This window comes from Tasmannia lanceolata, unplaced genomic scaffold (assembly GCF_043159265.1).
Source record: "Tasmannia lanceolata isolate RefF3 unplaced genomic scaffold, GAP_Taslan_0.1 ptg000015l, whole genome shotgun sequence".
In the NCBI taxonomy this organism is placed as follows: domain Eukaryota; kingdom Viridiplantae; phylum Streptophyta; class Magnoliopsida; order Canellales; family Winteraceae; genus Tasmannia; species Tasmannia lanceolata.
The window spans coordinates 12387809-12406138 of record NW_027518692.1 but is presented as its reverse complement, the minus strand read 5'-3'; the positions used below and the strand labels follow the sequence as shown (position 1 = coordinate 12406138).

At 37.5% G+C, this 18330-nt stretch overlaps 1 long non-coding RNA gene across 1 annotated transcript; it reads left to right on the top strand.

The window, feature by feature from the left end:
* The first annotated feature begins 933 nt into the window (after positions 1-933).
* LOC143846461 (uncharacterized) lies at positions 934-9370 on the top strand. Its single transcript, XR_013234769.1, has 3 exons — positions 934-2011; positions 2736-2787; positions 8766-9370. It is a non-coding gene; the product is annotated as an uncharacterized LOC143846461 (long non-coding RNA).
* The last annotated feature ends 8960 nt before the right edge of the window (positions 9371-18330 follow it).

Sequence of the window (18330 nt, the reverse complement as noted above, 5' to 3'; positions counted from 1 at the left end):
ATGTTTGGTTGTGGGAGAAAAAAATACCCTGGGAGATATGGTGGAAAAAAAAAACCTTTGTTTGGTTGCTTGAAATGTTGGGTAGAAAAAAATTATTCTCAAGCTTATTTTTGGTTCCTGAGTTTATTTTTGTTCCTGGGGTTATCTTGGGATGGGATGAAAAGGCAATCATTACAAAAGTGGGATTAAAAAATTCACCCCACAAGTAATCATTACAAGAGTGGGATTAAAATAAACCTAGTGCTAAAAGGCAACCAAACATGGGATGGGACCAAAATTTAACTTACTCTCCCACAAAACTCCCAGGAACAAAAAAAACCTGGCAACCAAACAGAGCATTAAGATTTTAAGCACATGGCAACAGCGCTTGGACTCACTAATTATGTAGCATTTGTTCTGAAATATTGGGCATAATTGTAGACACCCCATTTTGATCGGGCCCTAATGTCTCCAAAGTAGAGTCGAGGTTTTGGAGTTGAATAAATTCCTGAAGAAGTGAGCCCAAATGCGAAGAAAGTTTGAGTTTTCATCGAGTTATGGTGGTACAAAACTCCCAAAAGATTGTTATTGATCCAAGGAATGTGTTCGCAAAATTTCGCGTAAATTGGACGAAAATGGCAGAAAAGACAATCCAAGTTAGTGCAACCATTAAAGCATGGTGTGAGGGGTCATTTTCCTAGTCAAGGCAACAGGGGAGTGAATTGTCCATTCAGGGAGGTGCCCATATCAATTCAGAAAAGTGAAGAAAATTGCTAAAATCTATTATTTTCATCACCCTCGATTCCTACTTGAGCCACCCTCCCTATAGTGCAAAAGAATAGTCATAATACATTAGGTAGGGCTGTCCCTTGAAACAAAGGGGGTTCGAATATATCATTTCCAATTTTAAGCCCAAATCGACTAGGGTTTTGGAGATCCCCATTCTCGTGGAGATACAGAGAGAGAGAGAGAGAGAGAGAAGAAGAAGAAGAAGAAGATAAGGAAGAGGGAGGAGTTCCCCTTTGCCACCGCCATTAGCCGCCCTTACCCCATCACCACCACCATCATCCTCGCCACCATCAGCTACCATCTTATATCCCGATATCCATCTTCTCACAGCCACCATCAAACCCTTATCACCATTGCTCCGGTCACATCCTCCGGCAAACCCCTTCAAAATCTGACCAGCCAAACCTATCTTAGCCTCCATCTTCTCTACTAGCCATCGCCACCACAACTCCCATCAAATCCGGCAAACCTACCTCCTTTTTCCATCTCTGCAAACCCATTTTATCAGTCTCTACCCCCATCTTTTATATTCTCTATAGAATCACCACCATCTTCTTTGCCACAACCACACCCTCATCTTCAAAACCCACATAGATTTTGAAACCCACTTCAAAACCCATATCAAAATCACCTAGATCTAAACCCTATTCCACCAAACCCATCTCAGCCACCATCCCCAACCTCTTAAACCCACCTTCATTTTCTATCACCACCGTTCTCTACCTCTCTTTTTCTCTCTGATCTTTGGTATTTGTAGGGCTGCAATAGAGCTGAAGGGATTTAGGGTTTGATCCATAGAGAAGAAGGGATTTTGGGTTTTAAAGTTCCAGAGGAGGAAGAATTAGTTTGATTTTTTTTTGGAGCTGATCTATCATTGTTGGAGCTGGTTTGAAAGAGGGAAAGAAGAAGAATTCCCAATGACCTTCGCCTGATCTCTAATCCAGTGAAACCCCTATGCGTCCGGCGATCATCAATGTCAATCATTTCTCTGGTTTTGTGATTTGGCAAAGGGGGAGTTCTACTAGAGTTTTAAAATATTGATTAGAGGAAGAAGAGAAGAGGGTTCCTAGAGTTCCATCTCTATTTCTTCTTGGATTTTAGTGTCTGGAGCAGAGAAGGGAAGTGAGAGATTGAGAAAGGGGATCCTACCATTTTTCGTTGCCATCTTCTCGCCGGTGGTGCCGACTCCTCTACCTGCAAATCCTCGACACCATTTCCGCCCCATATCTCTGTCGAAGCTCGGGTAACTTCCTTCATTTCATTTCAATTCAAGCATGGTGTGGTATGGGTTTATTAGAGTAAATTGTGTCTATGACTTCTACCTTGTTGTGGATTTCTGCCAATTTCATTTAAAAGTCCCTTTTGCAAAGTTTTAAGAACACTTTTACAGGGTCAAGGAGTTTGTGTTTCAAAATATTACTTCACTTTTGCAATGGCCTGTCATCATTTGTTGGTATGAGAGTAGCTTGTATCCTCCTTGTTTTGAATTCCTTATTCAGTTGTCTGTGATTTCCCTTGTTAAGGTAGCACTATTGAAGCAAGTACGAAGCTAATAATACAAATGCTAAGCATGATAATATGGATGAGTAGTAAGTTGGGTATCAACCCAATTGAGGGAAGATCTTTAATTTGAGGTGCAATCTAACTCATCTGAACTGCTCCCCTTACTCGGAGAGGCCTTGTGATGTTAATTCGATGTATGGCTTAGGTTCTCTTAGGCAGTATGTCTGTCCAAATGTTAAAGTTGTGACATATTGCTTTCCTTTTTGTCCTTTTCATTTAATCACCTGATGTGTCAATCTGAGAAGTAGTAGGTGATCTTCCTCTTTAACTTCGTGATCAAGAGGGTTTAGAACCCTATTAAGGTCCTTCATTTTATGTCATGAGAAATGCAAATGTTTCCATATAGTTGTGTGTCTGTATAAGGTTGATAGATTTTTGGTGGGTCTGATCTTGTTTTCTTTCAGATTGATCTACGTGCATGCGGGGTATAAGCTATAGAGTCACTTGATTTTTCAGGTAATTGTACCATTAAGATGGTTGTTTCAGCATCTGTCTTCATTATTGAGTCTGATTGCAATTTACTTCATTATTGAGCCTGATTGCAATTTTGTAGTCATCTGATGACGTGATATGGAGTGGTTTTGGCATGACTATGATAATAAAGTAAAGATTGGGTTTAATATCTTGACTCGTGATGACTTTTTGCAATGGAAGCCTTCAATATTGCTTATAAATTTAGCAGGTTCTAATAGTCTATTAATTTGTAAAAAGGGGTAGAATTTATTTCATTTGTATTTTCCCCTATGCTTCCAAGAGGTCAATTTTTATTCCGTGACAATCATGAACTCCCTTCAAGGCCCGTTTTGCTTTACACCTTGCAGTTGTTGGATTTAGTTTTCGAAGTTTTCATTTAGGTCTTGGGTTCAGGCTATGATGGAATGCTTCTTGAGCCAACCCCTTCCCTCCCTGTATTAGAGCTTTCACAGGTTGTGGGATCCCTTCCTCTTTAGGGAGAGTTAGGAGAATGTCCTACCATCATAGAGTCATAGGAGTCTGTCATACCGTCATAGAGTCATAGGAGTCTGTCCTACCGTCATAGAGTCATAGGAGTCTGTCCTACTGTCATAGAGAGTTGGGAGTCTGTCCTACCGTCATAGAGAGTTAGGAGTCTGTCCTACCGTCATAGAGAGTTGGGATTTTGTCCTACCGTCATATAGAATTGGGAGTCTATCCTACCGTCATAGAGTCATAGGAGTATGTCCTACAATCATAGTCATAGGAGTCTGTCCTACCGTCATAGAGAGTTAGGAGTCTGTCCTACCGTCATAGAGAGTTGGGATTATGCCCTACCGTCATAGAGAATTGGGAGTCTGTCCTGCTGTTATAGAATTTAGGAGTCTGTCCTACCCTTATAGAATTTAGGAGTCTATCCTACCCTTCATAGAGTTAGGAGTCTGTCCTATCTCCATAGAGTTTAGGAGTTTGTCCACCTTCATAGAGTTATAGGATTCTGTCCCTACATCAATAGAGTCATAGGAGTTCGTCCTACCGTCGTAGAGTCATAGGAGTCTGTCCTACCTGCATAATATCATAGGATTCTGTCCATTGGTCTAGGAAGTGGTCCATTAGTTTAGAGTTTCAGGATTCTGTCCATTAATCTAGGAGTATATCATCTTGAGTCAAAAACTCCCTTTAAAAAAAAACATCAAAAATGTTCTTCGAAAAGCTGTTTTGAACTACGTTGGCTTGATCCCTTTCCACATGGTACATAGGCAGCTTGGGATCCTCATCCCAAGTCCAGTCAAACTTTGTAAATAAATATTTTCAAATCTTTTAAATAAAACCGTTTCAAATCTTTTAAAGCAAAAAAACTAAAAAATTCAAAAAACTAAAAATGGGCAAGGATGGTGATTGCCAAGTTACTCGGAGCCCTCTTTTCATTCCATTTCCGATTTTGATCGTTGTTTTTCGGTTTTATCAGTTTTCTGACGTTTTCTCGGGTTTTGGGACGGGCGATAACGTAGCGCGGCCCCTTCACAGGGATGGTCCTCGCTGAGCCCAACGATCGTGAGACTTGTCCGGTCTTTAGCGGATCAGGATCAATGGGTTTGATTCATTATAATCGCTCCCTGAGCCTATCATATGTCCTCTTTTTCTTTTCCCTTGCATTGTTTGGTCCTCGCATATCGTTGATTTTTCAATTTCTTTCTTTCCTTTCATTGTGTGTTTATCTTTGGTTTCTTGTGTGTTACTTTTAGGTTGCTTACTTTTCTAGCGTATGATTGATTACTATTTTCACATGCTTAGCTGTGGCATTTATTTATTCATTTTATTTTGATTATCTGCTTAGCTGTAACTATTTACTGCTTTCCTACTTATCTCATCATATTTGCTATATCTTGCTTAGCTGTAGCTGTGTATGCGTTTGTTATCTCTTTCCTAGATGTGATGAGTTAGGATCAGATGAGATGAGTTAGGACTTAGATGTTCATTTCTTTTGCTTATCCCTGAGTCATGCATGCTTAGGTAGACATTTTCTCAGAGATATTTTGTTCCCATTTCACATTATTTTCACCCAAAATTCTTCGAAGTTAATGAGAATGGCATAAGAGACCGAGTGCTTGCACTCGGACGGGTGAGGGTGCTCTTCGGACCTTCCTCATTCGTAACCAGGCACAGACCCAATTATCTCTGGTTTATCCATTGCACAGAGTAAATTTTTGGTTCCATGGCCGTATTTCATGGATGGCGACTCTAAGTTATTTTAGGTACGTCTTGGTTTTGAGACTTTTGTCTTCGGATCAAGAGGTATCTCATCTATATCGCCACTCATGCTATGAGGGCACCATTTTTAGAGTTCTTTGGTAGAGCTCTCCTTCACATGTGGAGATCTTAGAGGATCGACGGGGATCTCGTATCCTCACCGCCGTCCTCGGAATCGGGGTCCACAGGTTGGCGACTCTGCTGGGGATGATTTCAATTGAGGAATTTGGCTCAAAGTAATGTACTCAAGCCTCCCCTGTCTCTATCTGCTGAGAATAGCTATCCCAGTTATCATTGCGTGCTTAGTATCTTTTATGACCTGATAGGTCATAAAAGATGGCCCTAGTATGATGTACTTCCATGACAAAAGTCTCAAGAAAGCAAAACCAGGATAAGTAGAAAAAATTTGTGTTTACATGGGTTCTTTCTTTGGTATATGGGTAAGACAATCTCCACAATGGCTGAGTCTGAGAATTCCCTCTTTTACTGCTCACTGATTGAGGCTTTAATGTCTCTGGTAGGTCTAAACGATATGTCTCTCGCCCTTCTGTGATTCCTAAGCCAGGATTTACTCTGGATCTTTCTTTTCATTTCGGAAGGTATATACCCGTTCTTTCCAGTGCCAGACAACTTTCGTCCTTGAAAGAAAACGAATATGAATGAGGAACAAACTTCCAAGGACTCGATCAAAGAGGATTCAGATTTTTCAATAAACATAACTCACTTTCAAGAGACTCAACCTATATTTCAAAAAAAAAAACTTGACTAACTTTTGATGCACTCTCAGATCTGATGTTTTATTATTTTTATGGTAAGGCCAGCCGCTCTCAGAGTAATCTCGAAGACTATGTCAAGAAGCTCTAATTTCCTTCATCAGGATTTTCGGCATGGTTATTACCCCCTTTGGATTGCTCGATTTCGATTCCCCTTACCATGAAAGTATAAAATACACTAGGGGCATCTTTTATGACTTAGCTAGCCATGCCAAGTCATAAAAGTTGTCAGGCACACAAAGGCAATCAGTGCCAATGTCTTCAGCATGTTGAGATAAGAAGGGTACGAGCACATCTCGAGCCAAACCTCTAAACTACTCAGTTGAATCCACTCTTCAGAAGTGTCAATTCTCCAAGAAAATTCGTTTCTCCAGCGGAGTCTAGAATTTGCTCCCGCAACCTCTAATCCCCAGCAAAATTCAGTTCTCTAAAAAAAGGAGGGGTCAGTACTCAAAACCTCAACAAGTTACTTGTGTCAGGTCCTTGGCAGAGATCGCACACTTCCAAAATTCTCGGCAAGAGACAATCAATCCTGCAATGGAATCAATCAAATTTCTGGCATCCAAAGGCAAAGATGTTCCTTCTTTAGTTTCATGTTCTTAACCATTCTATTAAGAGTCTGTCTCACCATTCCATTCAGATTCTGTCTCACCATTTTATTGAGAGTCTGTCTCACCATTCCACTGAGATTCTGTCTCCCCATTCTGTTGAGAGTCTCACCATTTTATTGAGAGTCTGTCTCACCATCCATTGAGAGTCTGTATCACTATCCATTGAGAGTCTGTCTCAACATTCCATTGAGAGTCTGTCTCACCATTCATTGAGAGTCCGTCTCACCATTTCATTGAGAGTCCGTCTCACCATTCCATTGAGAGTTTGTCTCACCATTTCATTGAGAGTCTGTCTCACCATTCCATTGAGAGTCTGTCTCATCATTTCCATTGAGAGTCTATCTCACTATTCCATTGAGAGTCTATCTCATCATACATTGAGAGACTGTCTCACTAGTCCATTGAGAGTCTATTTCACCATATCATTGAGAGTCTGTCTCGCCATCTCATTGCGAGTCTGTCTCACTATTTCATCACCATCTCAGTTTTCGTTACGAAAATCTGTCTCGTCAATTCATCTTATCATTCCTTTCTTGATTAATCCGATGAGAATCTGTCTCGTCAATTCATCTTGTTATCCTCTTACGTTCCTTTTGTTTACAATCTTAGGCCAGTCAAAATGTGTTGTCTGTTCAGCTTTGGCATTCGTGCGACTAGCACACTATGCCAAAGAGGGGCATCTGTAGACACCCCATTTTAACTGGGACCTAAAGTCCCTAAAGTAGAGTCGAAGTCTTAAAGTTGAGGAAATTCCCGAAGAGTTAGACCTGAATGCGAAGGAAATCCAAAATTTTGTCATCTTGATGTACTTATTGACAAGTGTAAAATTCCCAAGGTATGGCTAATGTTCCAAGGAAGTTACCTGCAAAATTTCAGGCAAAATTGATAAAAATTGGCAAATAAGGCAAGTTGAATGAGTACGGATATCATTTTCATAAAGAAAAGGGGAGTGAATTACCCAAAAGAAGATTGCCCAAGGGAGAAATGGGAGCAAGAATATCATTTTCTATTTATCCGCCCTTGTAGTTACCCTAGATCACCACCCGAAAGTGCAGAGGAGTAGTGATGAATACATTTAGAGGGGCTGTACAGGAGAAATAGGGGGTACAAATTTGTCATTTCCCTCAAAAAAGAGATCGGATGAGGGTTTAGGGCATCTCATTTTTGGTTAAAAGAAGGGGAAGAATAGCAGAGAAAGGAGAAAATTTCCAGGGTTAGCAGAGGAGAAGGGGAGCTCGAAATCCATCATCATCGCCATCTCTTTCCACCATCACCTCCAATTGTCGTCACCTCCACGACCTTAACCACCATCTTTACCTTCCAAATCCATCTTCTCCACTCTCGACCTCCATCGCAGCCACTACCTTCACCTCAAACCCAATTTGATTCCCCTTCTTTTGCAGCCATCACAAGCCATCTCCGCCATCAATGGTCCGCCATCAATTCCACCATTTTCAGCCACCCAACCCTTTTTAAAATCCACCGTCTCCTCTAACCATACATCCTATACCAAACCCTAGAAGTAGAATATCTTCGCCCGGATCTACCCGTTACCAACCCAGGTCCAAGCATTGTGGATGTGAATTCCAATCATCTTCTTCACATTTCCATCTTCTTCGATTTAAAGAGTAGTGAAATTTCTAGCATTTGAAAAAAAAAATCAGAGTATGTAAAGTTCTCAGAGCTGAACAATTCTCTTATTCAGGTAAAATACTTACATTATTTTCAAGTTCTCTCACAGAAATAAGAGACCTAATGTTTTGTGCTATGATGATGTGACCATGAAATTTGACTTTCCATTTGCTCGTTCTTATGAGTTGTGCCATGATTCCTCAAGATTAAGGTATGCAAATAAAGATTGCACATTGCTAAAAAAAATATACAAATCAGTTCGATTAGCAACCAAGATGATATATTGGTTCTTATTTTCTTGCATATGTAATGGTATCTAGATTAGTTAGTTGTTGTTAATGTGATTCTCTTTGAAATGTCCTGGACTTTTTTTGTTTCTATAGAAATTTCATAAGCAATGCTCTTCATATTTGGCTGTTTTTATGGATGTTCCCAAATAATGCTTCAGATCCGTTTGTTTTCATAAATTCCTATAAGTCCAGCTCTATATTTGTTTGTTGTATTGGAGAGTAATGCTTTAAATCTGTCGGTTTTATGGAGATTCAAAGAGATGCTATATATAAAATAGTGGAAAATCATTACAGTAGCTTGAGTGTGATGCTCTTGAGATTATCTGTCTCTAAGTATTACCTTTTTCGAGCTTGCATCAGTTTTATGTTTACCCATAGCGTCTTGATGCTAACTGTTTGTCCATCTCTTCCCACTTGATTGCTAGTGTCAGGCTTCATTGTTCAACAGGTTGCTTGACAACCTTATGAATTTAGAGAGTTGGCTGAGTCGTGGGTTTGGAGTAATCAGAAAATTCTCTCCTCTTCATGGGCCTACTATCTATATAACCGTGTGTTGACAATTGGATACAAATTGCTTGTGTCTCTCTGTTTGAATTGATTTCCCAATAATCTTTCTAAGTATGGTGATTTTGATGATGGTAGTGCAACTACCAAAACAGAGCATGGCCTGCGTTATTGTTCCTAGCTGATGGTGTAGACATTTACCTTTTAATAGCTACAGAAAACCCTTCATGTCCTGTTTTAATTGGCATTTTTAAATCTTATTTTCTGAGTGAACGTTACAGATAAAGTCATTTTATTCATTTGTAGCAGAAATCCTCACTACAAGTTTGGTCTAATGCATGTTACTTGTGATGATTTGATGTCATGGAGGGTCATAACACTTTCTTATATTCGAGTCTTTTGGGGGCCTCGGGTATGACTATGACTCACTCTCTAAGCATTGATCATTATTATTATAAGCATTCAGGCCCATTCCAAGGTCACTCGAGTAGCTCTTGTATACAAGGATATTTTGGCTACATATTATTATCACTACTTTATTTGTGACATTCATTCTAATTCAATAAATGTGTTCACAAATTGTTCAACTAGAAAACCATCTTTCCCAAGGGGACTTCTTCTTCTTTCATATTTGTACACATGTGAAACGGCATTGTAAGCATTCGATTCGTAACCATGTTCTCATGCCCATGTTTTAACTTAGGAAAGAAGTTTCATTCTTTGATATTTTGTTGGTGGTTTGAGCTTGCATCATTTCTAGGTTTGGTGAATTTAGCGCTTTGGTACAGTTACTCAACTTAGTAGATTTTGGAAGTATTAAATATGTTTCTTCTTGGTTCTATATATATATATATATATATATATATATATGTGAGAAAACGGTTCCTACACATATGTGTAGAGAGTTCTCTACACACTAGCTTAAAATACAGTGGGGGCCCACATTGTTTGGGTGATCCAAGCCATCCATTTTAAAGGCCCTCACATAGATAGGGTGTCTACAAAAAATCAGATCCATATATATAGAAAACGGTTCCTACACATATGTGTAGATAAGTAATCTACACACTAGCTTAAAATACAGTGGGGGCCACATTATTTGAGTGATACAAACCATTCATTTTTAAGGCCCTCACATAGATAGGGTGTCCACAAAAAATCAGATCCATAGGATCATCCTAACCATTCGAATTGTGGAGGCAAAAAATAGACTAATTTGTGAAGGTTTAAAGACATCCATTTTACCTCCACAAATCGTAGGGTTGGGATGATCCTATGGATCTGATTTTTTGTAGACACCCTATCTATGTGAGGGCCTTTAAAATGGATGGCCTGGATCACCCAAACAATGTGGGCCCCCACTGTATTTTAAGCTAGTGTGTAGAGAGTTGTAGAGAACTCTCTACACATATGTGTAGGAACTGTTTTCTCATATATATATATATATATATATATATGTTTGTGTTGATTTGTTAGATTGAGGATTTGTGTTTAAATCTTGCTAGACACAAGTGAAGCTTAAGCATAAAGGTAATCTAGTCCTCTGTTAGTCCCTTCTCTTGGAATTCCCATTAAAAGGGGGGGGGGGGGGATCTCATTTTTATTTGATCGTTGTGCAGCCGGTTATCTCCATGAAAACCATCATAAGAATGCTTGAGTGAGAAGTAATAATCTCAAACTCTGTCTCATGGTGAATGGTTTAATAGTTGTGCTTGATTTCAAAATCAACCTGGTATTTGATCTTTGGAATTGTATAGCATGTGTTTTGGTGTGCTGATTGTTGTTTCAATATCAATAATTACCTCTTGAGTGTTGTGTTTTGATCAAAAGAAGTTACATTTGACCTGCTCTATGGGTTCCTGATGTTATATAGGTGGCTTAATAATAATAAAAAAATGATAACAAAATGTAAAAAAAAAAAATAGTACCAGTGTCTGAATCATGTTGATCTTGCCTCATCTATCATGGTATTCTAGTTGTGAAATCTAGCATATTTGGCAAATTAAAGAAGAGGAGACAAATTTTGACCTCAAAACACAGTTGTTATTGCCATTATCCCAAATGACGGGCCTTGGTCTCTATACTGGATTGTTATTAGGTTTCCAATTTACATGTCAGTCAAGAGAGATAGACGGTGGTGATGAGGTTTCATGAAGCTTCTCTCTGTTGTCTTCCCTCCTTTTACTTCTTTAATTCCCCAACTATGTTTAAGCTTCATTTCGTAGCTTTCTTAGAACTCACTCTTGTCCTTGGAGTCTTTCATTGGAATTCGAGTTTATGCTCAATCTTTGATCTCATCATTAGTTTCATACTTCCTCTCGGGTTACGCTATGACGGAATGCTTCTTGAGCCAACCCCATCCCTTCCTGCCTTAAAGGTTTCTCAGGATAAAGGATCTCTTCCTTTCTTAGGGTCTTTCATAGTCATAGGAGCCTGTCCTATCGTCATAGATACATAGATTCGTAGGATTTTGTCCTACTGTCATAGAGTCATGGGAGTCTGTCCTACCCTTACAAGTCATAGGATTTTGTCCTACCGTCATAGAGTCATAGGAGTCTGTCCTACCCTTACAAAGTCATAGGATTCTGTCCTGCCGTCATAGAGTCATAAGAATCTGTCCTACCCTTACAGAGTCATAGGAGTCTGTCCTATTGTCATAGAGTCATATGAGTCTGTCCTACCGCCATAGAGCTATAGGATTATGTCATCCCGTTATAGAGTTTCGGATTCAGTCCATTAGTTTAGGAGTCTGTCCTCAAGTCAAAAACTCTCTTTTAAATAACAACAAAAAACACAAAATGTTTTTCGAAAGGCTGTTTTCGAACTATGTTGGCTTGATCCCCTCCCACGGGGTACGTAGGCAGCTTTGGACAGACATCCCAAGTCCAGTCAAAGTTTTCTAAAAAATCTTTCTAACTTTTCAAAATAAACATGTTCAAATCATTTAAAAACACAAAAATTCTTCAAATAAATCTTTTACACCCGGTTTTTGAAAATATCTTCCCTTAGAGTTAGGAGTTTGTCCTAGATGTTTTGGGTGTCTTAGAGTTAGGAGTCTGTCCTGGTTATGTTGATGCTTTGCGTGTTTCGTGTGAGTGTCCCTAGAGTTAGGAGGCATCGAGTCGTGGTCGGTTAGACACTTAGTCGAGCCGATGGCTAGATTAGAATGCACTTAGTTAGCCCATTATTTTTCTTAGGACATACAGCCTAGTTACACATAGGATGTATAGCCCACATGCATTAGACTAGGTTGATTTGCATTAATTTAGGATCATATAAGCGTGTCTAAAATACTTAGACAACTTAAACATGAGTCGAGTCGTGTCGTGTCGAGTCTAGTGAGGTCTAGGCACATTTAGGTATCGTAGCTTAGAATAGGCCACCGAACTACGTTGACTCTGATTCTTCCCAACGCCAGGATACGTAAAGCAGCCGGGATGGCCATTCTGGTCAGAGTCAAATTTTACATTAGAGTCTAGGGTTTGTCATATTGTATCATATGTGGTTGTGGGACCCGATCCCGCGAGAGAGTCGCGAGCGCGCGAGGCGCTACACTCTCTCTTGGTCTCTCGTACCCACACGAATGGCGTGTGCTTTTTATTATTGATTTTAATTACTCAACCAAGCAGGCAGCAACCAAGCCATAGGGTGCAAACAAACGTGCAACCCAGTACCCATAAGGGCAGGGGTAAGCCGCCGAGCCTACCAAGGTGTGATTTAATTCATCTTTTCCGTGAACTTGGGATCACTAAGGCAATCCGAATTCCACGCAAAAGAGAGTGACAAAGTCGCCACCTAGATGAGGGATCTAGGACCCATAATTGACCAGAAATCTAGACTCGTTACCTGGTTACGAGAATGAAAGGTATGGGGAGTTACCTCCACATGCACCATTCATGCCCGATAATCGATCTTCAATTCCAAAAGTTAACTCTTTTGAATTTCTTTTAAATAGCTCATTTAACTCTATATTAATGTGCAAACTACATGACATGCATCCTAAGATCTAATTTCAGTGTAATTCCTAAATGTGTATCTTGATTTTCTTAATTTGTTTGAATTCAATATAAGTGAAAGTTCTTCTAAAATTCTAATTTCATGAAAAGTTCTAAGTGATTTAATTACTTTTAATTTAAGGATTAATGTACAAAACCCCACCACTTATGTGTGGAGCCGACTCGGGCTTGGTATGTCACTCAAGTATCCAAGTTGCCTACGTATCCCAGCCTCACTGGAATCAGAGTCGATCGTAGTTCGGTGCACCTGAACTAAGCTACTTATGCCTAACTCATCTAGGACACCGATCTAGACTGGATTTACTGGTTTAACAGTTTAAGAGAAATTATTTAGTTCAAGTTGAAGATTTTATTATCCTAGGACTTCATCTAAGATGTTATATGGTCCTATCTAAGTACAAGACATCCCTTTGACTAATGCAGGTTTGACTAATGCAGGTGAACCTACATCCTAGGTAACTAGGCTTGTCCTATGGGAAAAGGGGTGACAAGTATAACTAGATCTATTAGCACGGTTGCTAACCATAGCAAACGACCGTGATAAGGCTAGACTCCTAACTCTAGGACTACCTAAAACCTAGGACACAACGAGACGTAAGTGTTCCTAAGGGGCCCTAAAGGTTCATACGATAGGAGAACGTAATCCAACGGCTCCTAAGACGCGGATCAAGTTAATTCGATTTGTTAAACTTAATGATTTTCGATTTTTGAGGATTTTCGATTCCTAACCATCTAAGGAATATCAAAGGTTCTATGGTTCGCAAGTTTCGGCCTCGAATCGCAATCATGGAAGAGAATCGTGCTCTCAACACTTATATAATTTAGCAGGTAAATTATAGTATCTTATTGCCTGGCATATTTCTCAGGATTTTTGTGGACAGTGGACATCGGAGCCAATATCATACTATAATTTATGCGCTCCAATTATGCAGGATTAATCGCAATTAGTATACGATTACGGTTGCGATCTCGGCAGTTAGACTATCGCGGTATAGCGAATTTACAATGGAGATCTATGAACCCTAAGGTTTCAATTTCAAACAAGTTAGGGATTAAATTCATTATGTAAATTTAAGATTTGTTTGAGGTTTTTACTGACTTTTGTGTTGATTTGCTATTAAATTATGATTTATTAACATTAAGACCAGATTGCTAGGATTACACAGAAACCCTAAGCAATCAAACCCCAAATCAGCTGAAACTTTTCCAGTAACAAGATATATATGATTGTGGCTTACTGGAAAATTTTCATGAATTATCATTAAGATTTGATATCAATTTCTGATTTTCCAAAATTTAAATCAGATTATAGATTAACATAGTAACTTATAGCATATCAATTTTAAATTAATCCAAACTTTCACAGAATAGAGATCTAGATTATTATAGCTTATTGGAAAACTTATATGAATTTTTATTAAGATTTAATATCCATTTCCAATTTCTCAAAATTCAAATCAGTTCATAGATTAACACAGTAACTTATAGCATATCAATTTCAAATTAATCCAAGCTTTCACAGAATAAAGATAATCATGAGATTAGACTACGGTATGTATTTCATGGACTATTATTACGATTTGATGTCAATTGAAATTCACACAAAAATCGGATGAAACCAAAGAATTACTTAAAAAGCAAACCTAATAGTATCCTAAAATCAAATAAAAAATTCCAGTAGATATATAATAGATTATAAAATTTTCTATCAAAATTTCAAAACTTAAAAATTAAATCTCCTCCACAAAATCGATTTTTAAATAGAAAATGGGAATTTGTTTCCTATGAATTGAAACCCATTTATTAAAATAAATTACAAAACCATATTAAAACTTTGCAAAACCAATTTAAAATTTTTATCTAACATTCCAGTAACCAAATTTACTGGTTTGTAAAGAAAAATTTAAAAATTTTACTAATTTAATACGAAAACGAATTACGGCACGTAAAACGAAGAAGCGATTAGAAAACAAATAAAAAAAAATTTGAAAAAAAAATTTCATGAGAAATTCAATTTATTATTGAACATTAATTCTGGAGAGTTTCATCAATTTGTAAAACATTCTGATATTTATTAAAAATGGTCGAAATTTAAAATAATTTAAAACCGGATTAAACAAATTCAAAAAAATCTGAAAGTTTTTGGGTGTTCTGGAAATCAAAACATTGGTTTAGAAACAAGATTTCACAAATTTTGGACATGGTTTGATATACTTTTGGATTCGTTCATCAAGAAATAACCCATTTTCAGGGTTATTGTTTGAAAAATAAAATGAAAATTAAAACGGCTAAACCGCGATTGGAAATTAAGTTTCCAGGCATATTTTATTTTATATAAATCCCAAAAAATATCAGTTTTTAAAGAAACCCACATTTTCTAACACTTGCTTTGATAATCCGATTTAAATCCATATTGAATAAAAAATGAAAGAAAATCATTATTAAATTGAGGAAATTTAATTTTTTGGTGAAATTTTGAATTTTGAAAACTTATAATCTATATTATAACATACTGGAATTTCAAGAAAAAATTCATTGATTTGATCTATCAAAAGTAAAACCCTAGCATGTTTTTCTACTTTTGATATTACAAAGATAAAGATCCCTACCGTTGATGGCGCTCCTTGTCTCTAGGGTGCGTAGATCCGAGGTATACGCTTTGTCGCACCCTTTTATATGATGAAGAAGACCCAAAAAACACCGCAAAGATCCTTGATGTGTGATTTGTTGAAGAAGAAAATGGATTTTAAGAATCCCTTTTGTAAAGAACCCTTGAGAGATATGAACACACTTCAAGAGAGAAGAGGTTTTTTTTTTCTTGGGAGGAGAGAGAAAAAGGACGAATTTGGATTTTTTTCCATCTTTTCTAGGATTGTTTGCTTTGATTTTTATACAAAAAAAGCTAGGGTTAAGAGAGAAATAGTAATTTCCAATATGAGAGCTCCCTTTTTGGCTTGTTTCCAATTTTTCCCTCTTGCTTTCTTTCTTTCTTGTTTCCAAATTGGATTTGATTCAAATTTTAATTTTTTGTCAATCAAGACATGCTATTCTCATTCAACATTGCTTCTTTGGAAGAAAACCTTTTAAGCAATCATTTCTCTTTTCCTTCTTTCCTTTTTTTCATTTTTTATTCTTTTTATTTTTCTTTTAACAAATATGATGTCACCATTATGACATCATCAAGGTTGGGTGCTCAACTCATGTGGGTCAACGATGTGGGCCGCCCACCATGGTGGTTGACCCATATGGGTGAACCCACATGAGCTCCATCTTTGCGGGCTTTAGCCCAATGGGCCATTTCATACGGGTTTCGGGTTTTTCCGTAAAAAATCAATAAAATCTTTCTAAATTCAACATTCTATATATGAACCCAACTCATTTGACATTTATAGTGCATCCCTCACACATGATCGGACCATTCTTTTTTGGAAAATAACTTTTCGAACTAAAATGCCCATATTTGACTGTTAGACATCTAAATGCGACCAAAATACCCTCAGATTGATTCACCCCTAAAGGGAAAAATTAAAAATGGAAAGTCTTTGTGGTCAAACTTCAAAAATAGAAACTTTTAAAATTGGGTCCTTTCGGTGAGAAATATTAAACACGATCATTTGGTATCCCCTGAAAATACCCAAAATGCCCTCAACACTTAGAATTTCCAAATTAAGCGAAACTCCTGAGAAATTCTAAATTTAACAGGTTTTTCAAATTTTAGAAAATTATTCATAATCTCTCAGACATATTTCGGGGATCAAAAGAATTACACAGGAAAATACCAAATTACCTCGAGGTGCTAGAATTTGGCGAGACTAGGGAAAACCCTGAGAAATTATAAAAATAGCAGATTTTTGAAAATTTATAAACGGACTCAAGATTTCTTAGACACAACTTAGGGACCAAATATGATATGTTTGGAAATGTCTAAAATACCCCCGAAGTGCAAGACTAAGAGAAAATCTTGAGATATCTAAATTTAGCAGGTTTCCCAAATCTTACGAAATTACTCCTAATCCATCAGCCGTACCCTCGATATGGTTTTGAACATATGAGAAATGATTGAAATATCAATAAGATGATGAATATGTGGAAGCCCCATGAGTTTCTAAAAATAGCAGCTTTTTCAAAATTTGTAAAATCACTCAAGATTCTCAAATATAACTCGGGGGTCAAACGAGACACATCGGGAATGACCAAAATACCCTGCAGTGCAAAATAGGCAAAAATGAGGGAAACCCTAAAAATTCTAAAAATAGCAGGTTTTTTTCATTTGCTTGGGAACTTTAACTTTCATCTTCCAGAGGCCAAAGGAACCTCCTAGAGACCTTTAGGATCGCGAATCAACTTCAAAACTCCCATAATGAAATAAATCTACCCTAAAATGCATGGATGCCTAATCTAATGCTGAATACGGATTCAACTCGATGATACTACCGAATCTTTTACTTTTTAAAGCGTAGCAAAATTGGGGTGTCTACAGATGCCCCTTTTTGGTAGAGGGGACGTAGTCATCGAATACCAAAGCAAAAAGTGACATAACCGTTTTGCGAGCTTTAATCAACAATGGATTCACTAGACAATGCAACCTAACCTAATGCAAGACCCTAGATGAAGTCCTAGAACATATTCAAGATCATTTATTCTAAACACTGTGACTTGATGGTTCAGAATAATGAAGAAATGAATCTAATCTGATTTGCAAAAATTTCGCAACTCAAAATGAAATATAATTATGAGGCAGCGCCGTTTTCAAACGGGCAATGAGGAAATGAGAGATCATTTTCAAATGGATACTGCTTTCAAACAGGCTCAACAGAAATGAGGTACTGTAATTGTACAGGCCAAAGGGAAATAAGAGATAGATCATTTTCGAATGGACTCGGATAAAATGAAATGCCATATTTATACAGATTCTAAGGAAATGAGACATCATATGGATCTCAAAGAGAAACAAGAGACCATTTTTAAATGGACTCAGATAGAATGAAATACCGTATTTTTACGGATTCCAAGAAAATGAGATATCATATTTGTATGATGTTCAAAAAGAATTAAGAGATCATTTTTTAATGGACTCAGATAAAATGAAATACTGTATTTTTACGGATTCCAAGAAAATGAGACATCATAATTGTATGATGTTCAAAGATAATTAAGAGACCATTTTTAATCGACTCAGAGAGAACGAAATATTGTATTTATACGAATTTCAATAAAATGAGACGTCATATTTGTATGATGCTCAAGGAGAATAAGGGACCATTTTTTAATGGACTCAGAGAGAATGAAATACCGTATTTATACGGATTCCAAGGAAATGAGACATCACATTTGTATGATGCTCAAAGAGAATAAGAGACCATAGTTGTATGGACTCGAAGAGAATGAGAAATAATTTTCAAATGGACTTTGAAAGAATGAGATACCGTATGTATACAGGTTCAAAAGGGATGAAAGACCATAATTGTAT